At 42.0% G+C, this 6,459-nt stretch overlaps 1 protein-coding gene across 2 annotated transcripts in view; it reads right to left on the reverse strand.

Annotated features, from left to right (window-relative positions):
* LOC137633999 (gastrula zinc finger protein XlCGF57.1-like) overlaps positions 1-6,459 on the reverse strand; it is a 156,349-nt gene that overhangs the window by 4,871 nt on the left and 145,019 nt on the right. The gene's annotated exons all lie outside the window — the stretch shown is intronic.

Below are 6,459 nucleotides of genomic sequence, written 5' to 3' on the forward strand. Positions count from 1 at the left end.
CTTTTGTTATTTGTTCCTTCGAGGCATACAAACCCTCATCATGTAATCAAAGAGACTCGCTGCTTGGGTTGGAAGTCCCCTTGGAACCAATATTAAAGGACTTACTTTTGTTATTTGTTCCTTCGAGGCATACAAACCTTCATCATATAATTAGAGAGACCCACTGCTAGGGTTGGAAGTCCCCTTGGAACCAATATCAAAGGACTTACATTTGTTACTTGTTCCTTCAAGGCATATGAACCTTCGTCTTCTAATTAAGGAGACTCGCTGCTTGGAGGGTTTTAAGTCCCCTTGGAAACAAAACTAGAAGGATCTGTAACTTCCCTGGAAGTGTACTAAGCATGATCTGTGCAGAAGTGAAGCAAGGACACTATTATCCTATCATCCCATATCTGATTACCATGAGGATGATACTGACGAGCCCTGGACTGCGCGATGAATTGTACCGCGTAAAAAGAAACCAAGAAGGGGACGTCAGTAAGAATCAATAACCAAGTACTCTAAAGTGTGACTCGCCAGCATCTGGTCCGACCAGCTTGTAACGCCTTGACCCCTGACCGCAAGAGAGGGGATGGAAAATGAAGGAGAAGTTATACTACATTTCATTCAAGACTTAAATCCAAATGTTACCATAGATGAGATGCGATCTGTCCCATGCAGGAGATCGCCTTCCGAAACAATGGTTCGAGCAGCCAGCACAGCTCCAAGCACAAAGGTGCCAGGGGCCTTGCGGGTATATTCTTGCAAATAAAGAGTTGTCTGTCTTTACCAGACACATGCCATCAATACCCCTGACTTCGTGAATTCTATTCCTGTCTGCCGCCACTGAAGTGATCTCTGGTGGAGTTGCCAGCGAGGAAAGAGCTTCTCCAACGAGGATAGATGGCCGAGAGGACATTGCCACTACTGAACAACTGCCTTAGGAATGGCTGAGCAAACTCCCTGAGCTTGCTGATGCCACCGACCGTGGGGAAGACTCTCGCTTCTGCCGAGTCTATCAGCACGCCCAGGTACTTCAACCTCCGCTCGAGTATGAGATTCGATGTCTCCCAGTTTACCGCAATCCCCGGATCGTGGCGAAATGAGAGAATCCGATCTCGATCCTGAAGCAACTGCCTGTTCGAGGAAGCCAGGACCAATTGTCAGTATACATCAGGAGATTTATCTCATCGTGAATGGGCTCAAACGTGAATACCCGAATAGCAAACGCAGTCCGAAGCAGTCTTCATGTGGTGCACCGTACCATAGAAGCGGAGGTACTTTCGAGAGGTCTCATGACTGCCACTTGAAAGTAGTCATCCTTGAGAACTTACCATTCTTTCCTAACATGGCATTCACCTGTGCCTGCAAGGCCGAAAGGCCGAGCCTTTCGCTAATTTTGGAAGGTTCAATTGGAACTCGATCCGAACGGGAGATAGGGGAGTCCGGTGGTCCAGAAATGGTAGAAAGCAGCCTTTCCGAGGGACACTCATAACCCGAGACTTGGCCTCACATCTCTGCCACATTCCCCAGTTGAATGACAACTCATGGCACACGGAGAGGAGAAAACACCAATCTCAGTGTTTCCCTCTTGCGTAAGGTGGCAGGAAAGGCTGAGCTCACCCAGGCTCTTTTCGAGAAGAGGTTACGGAGTGTGAAAAGGGGTCTCGGAACTGGCAGAGGGCCCTTCCTCGATTCTGAGCCTGTACGTTTGGCTAAACCCTTGAAGGCAACAGCTCGGTGGAGCAGGGAGTCCTGCTAAGCAGTCCTCAACGACTCCATCGCCACCTACACACGATTCTCTGGCAGTAGAGAAGCGGCACTTCACAGCAACAAGTTCCTCAACGCCGAAACCACCTCAGGACTAACGTTTTTATAGAGGTGGGAGACTACAGTGTCGTGCCTCTTCAACACTGTTATTATTATTAATATTATTATTATTATTATTATCATTACTAACTAAGCTACAACCCTAGTTGGAAAAGCAAGATGCTATAAGCCTAAGGGCTCCAACAGGGAAAAATAGCACAGTGAGGGAAGGAAATAAGAAAATAAACTATATGAGAAGTAATGAACAATTAAAATAGATATTATAAGAACAGTAACATTAAAACAGAACTTTCAAATATAAACTTTAAAAAGAGACTTATGTCAGCCAGTTCAACATAAAAACATTTGCTGCAAGTTTGAACTTTTGAAGTTCTACCTGATTAGTGGGTTCAATCCACAACTTGGTCACAGCTGGAATAAAGCTTCTAGGTAGTAGGTTGGTCAGGGCACCAGCCACCCATTGAGAGATACTACCACTAGAGAGTTTTGGGGTCCTTTGACTGGCCAGACAGTACTACCTTGGATCCTTCTCTCTGGTTACGGTTCACTTTCCCTTTGCCTACACATACACCGAATAGTCTGGCATATTTTTATACAGATTCTCCTCTGTCCTCATACACCTGACAACACTGAGATTACCAAACAATTCTTCTTCACTGAGGGGTTAACTACTGTACTGTAATTGTTCAGTGGCCACTTTCCTCTTGGTAAGGGTAGAAGAGACTCTTTAGCTATGGTAAGCAGCTCTTCTAGGAGAGGGACACTCCAAAATCAAACCATTGTTCTCTGTTCTTGGATAGTGCCATAGCCTCTGTACCATGGTCTTCCACTATCTTGGGTTATAGTTTTCTTGCTTGAGGGTACACTTGGGCACACTGTTCTATCTAATTTCTCTTCGTATTGTTTTGTTAAAGTTTTTATAGTTTATATAGGAGATATTTATTTTAATGTTATTCTAAAATATTCATTTATTCCTTGTTTCCTTTCCTCACTGGGCTATTTAACTGTTGGAGCCCCTGGGCTTATAGCATTCTGCTTTTCCAGCTAGGGTTGTAGTTTACCAATTAATAATAATAATAGAATACTGTGTAGTATTGATTCTCAAGATTGAGAAGGCCTGACTATTAGAATTAACTGCCTGCCTAGTATTACGAACAGGGCGGATCTGTCCGGGAAGACCTGAATGTAAAGGATGGTCAGAATTATAAAAAATCTTATGCAACAAGCTAATGAACTAATTGAACGATGGTCCCAGATATAAATATCTAGATCAGGAATAAGAAATTTAATAGACCATGAATTCCTATCCAACAAATTAAGAGGAGAATCCGCAGCTGAATACCAGACAGGAGAACAATACTCAAAAAACAGGTGAAAGAATTAAAACACTTCAGGTTTACTGTCTGGTAAGCCAAGAGGGCGACAGCCTTTTATGCCGACAGCACAAGGATCTAGTGCTTCTCCAAAGCATCTGGGGTTGATAACCTCATTGACTTTACCGAGTAAGTTACTGCATGCGACCACTAGTTGAGCCAGGACACAGCATGGAGAGGTGTCAAGGACAAGCCTCTGCCATTAGTCTCTCCATCAAAGGGGACTGATGGGTCTACCTGTAGAGGAGCAGACGCGGCACACTCCAGCATATAAAACCTCCGCTGCCTTGAAAGTGGGCAAGTCGATATCTTGTTTGATCAGCTAAAACGGAGAGAATTCTCAGATCCGCGGATGTGATCCTCCACCCAATCCAAGGCCAGGTCTACAAGATCCAACCAGGGCAACTCTAGAGAAATCTTCAATCCTCGAGGGGCACCGAAATGCCGATCGAATACCGAAGTTCTCCCCAAAGCAAGGAACTTCACAAACTCTCTCCCCAAAGCAAGGAACTTCACAAACTCTCTCCCCAAAGCAAGGAACTTCACAAACTCTCTCTCCAAAGCAAGGAACTTCACAAATTCTCCAACTCAGGGTAGTCAACCTCCGCGGGCTTTGGATGACACTCCGGAGTACCAAGAAATCCTGAGGCCGCATGTTCCCGAGAATCTACTCCTCCCCCCCATGAGTACAACCGTTCCGTCCACAGGACAGAACCCGGTACGTAAACGGGGCCTGTCGATGACAAGTGCACGCCTAGGCAACTGAATATCTCCTAGTACACGGTGGGGAACGCTGTGCTTCTGACACCAAGGGTCGGGGCAGAGAGTCAACTACGGTGCCTGAAGTCACGGGAATAAAGGCCTGCTACCACAGTTTCTACGCTTACTAAAGCACGCATGTGCTCAAGTACGACGTCGAATGGTACCATCCTCTCCACTGAAACCCCATGTCCAGGAAAGAAGGTAGACGAAGGTTGATTTAGCTCTTCCTTCACCCTTAGAGTAGATAGTCCTTTGGTCCTGTGAGGGAGAAAATGCAATGTTTCCCGACAAGCTCCCAACTACTTGAGGATGATATAGCAGACGTTAGGCTAGGCATCTGCTAGTTACTAGCGGACGGTCCAAGAAGAATGTATATTCTTCCGGATACAAGTGTCCGAATGTATCCTATAGGTATAAGATATAGGTATGAGTATGTTTAAAGTATATTCTAACCATCCTTATCCTCTTAATAATGGATAAGGGAGATACTTCAGTCCAAACCAAGTTGTAAAAAGAGGCTACTCAATTGAACAACTTAAATGTCATTGATCGTCAAACTCAGCTCCCAGACGGCCTGACTCTACAACTCCGAGGGAGGATGAGAGAAAAACCTATCAATTTATTAAATACACAAATAACTGCTGGTAAATATATGATACTTTAATTACTAGCAAAGCTGGAATTCACTTTAATTTGGCATTTTTCTCTCAATGTATGATGGGGGCTAGGGCATAATAACTTACTTATTTCAATTAAAATTAGTTTGAATTTGAAATATCATACATTTACCCGTGTGGTTTCCCTCAGTTATAACTTTAAAATGGCTATAATTTGGAAAATACACCAGAAAGCCTCCTTATTTAGGTAAAATTTTATGCGGTTAATCCTTTTACCCCCAGGCTATTTGGAACTTTCCAACCCTTAACCCTCAGGCCTTTTTTTTTTCAAGCACATTTTGCAGTATATATTTTTTAAATTGCTCCAACAGCCTTAATTTTCATCATAGAGAGGTCAGGTTGGTCTCATTCTCTTGCAAAATGCCTGAAGTTTCTCAAAAAATTATCAAAAATATGAAAAAAAAATTGTAAATAGCAGTTTTTTGCAAGGACGTAACGGTACGTCCATGGGGGTAAAGGGATGTGTTTTGTGAAACGTACCAGTATGTCCTTTGGGGGTAAAAGGGTTGAAATAAGTGTCATTATTAAAGAAAACGGGCGTCTTTCTGTAAGAAAAAACTGTTTTTCAGTAGGAAAGTTTTCTCCGCCCATAACTATAATAAAACCCTTATTTTCATCATCGTATATTCTACTACAAGAAAGCCGATACGTGTATTCGTGACCTTAATGCCTCCGAGATTTACGGCAGCACTTTTATTTGTAATCTCTCGACACTTATTTCAGAACCACTTCTATTTACCTTTAGTCACAAGCAAATAGTTTGCCTTATAGAAAATGACAAAGCTTTATTATAGTAGAATATACGATGATGAAAATAAAGGTTTTATTATAGTTATGGACGGAGAAAACTTTCCTAGCAAAAAAGGTTTTTCTTACAGAAAGACGACCGTTTTCTTAATGACATTTATTTTCACCGCATAAAATTTTACCGAAATAAGGAGGCTTTCTGGTGTACTTTCCAAATTATAGTAATTTTAAAGTTATAACCGAGGGAAACAACACGGGTAAATGTATAATATTTCGGAGCCTTTGTATATTAGCGGCCAGTTCCTCACATGTTCATTAAAAATGGACATCAACTAACCTAAACTTTCCCCCCCCTAACCTAGCCTACAAGCCGTGTTCTTACCTACTTACCTAACAGTGGGGGGGGGGGGGGCTAACACGGTATTATTATAGTGTATTACAGGGCAATGTAACCTAGGAAAAAAACTACTTTTTCTTCTAGAAAAAATTACGCTCTCTTCGAAAATGACACTCATTCCTGTCGCAAATGAATAGTTTCAGAAATATATATATATCCTACGATAATGGGGGACCCCCAGTGGGAACTCGGGGTTTTGGGTGGGGAAAACATACTGGGGAAATGATATATAAACGTAAAACAAGCCTTTTCTTCTCTATACATTACCTTCTTGCGACCACCCTTACACTGCCTTATTCTAAGTTAGACATAATAATACATACAGGTGGCCGCTATCATACATATACCCCCCGAAATCCTTCAGAATTGTAACTCACGGTTAAATAGTAGAGAAAATAAGATATTTTCACGGCAAAATAACATGAAATAAGATTTTCCAAGACAGAATTGTAACAAAATCATTCAAAATTATATATTTTCACGGCAAAATAACGTGAAATAAGATTTTCCTGGGCAGACCTATAGTAAAACCATTCAAAATTATAACTCACAGTTAAATAGTAGAGAAAATAAGATATTTTCACGGCAAAATAACACGAAAATAAGATTTTCCTGGGCAGCCCTATAGTAAAACCATTCAAAATTATATATTTTCACGGCAAAATAACATGAAATAAGATTTCCCTGGCCAGAC

The sequence above is a fragment of the Palaemon carinicauda genome, chromosome 43 (genome assembly GCF_036898095.1).
Source record: "Palaemon carinicauda isolate YSFRI2023 chromosome 43, ASM3689809v2, whole genome shotgun sequence".
Lineage (NCBI taxonomy): Eukaryota > Metazoa > Arthropoda > Malacostraca > Decapoda > Palaemonidae > Palaemon > Palaemon carinicauda.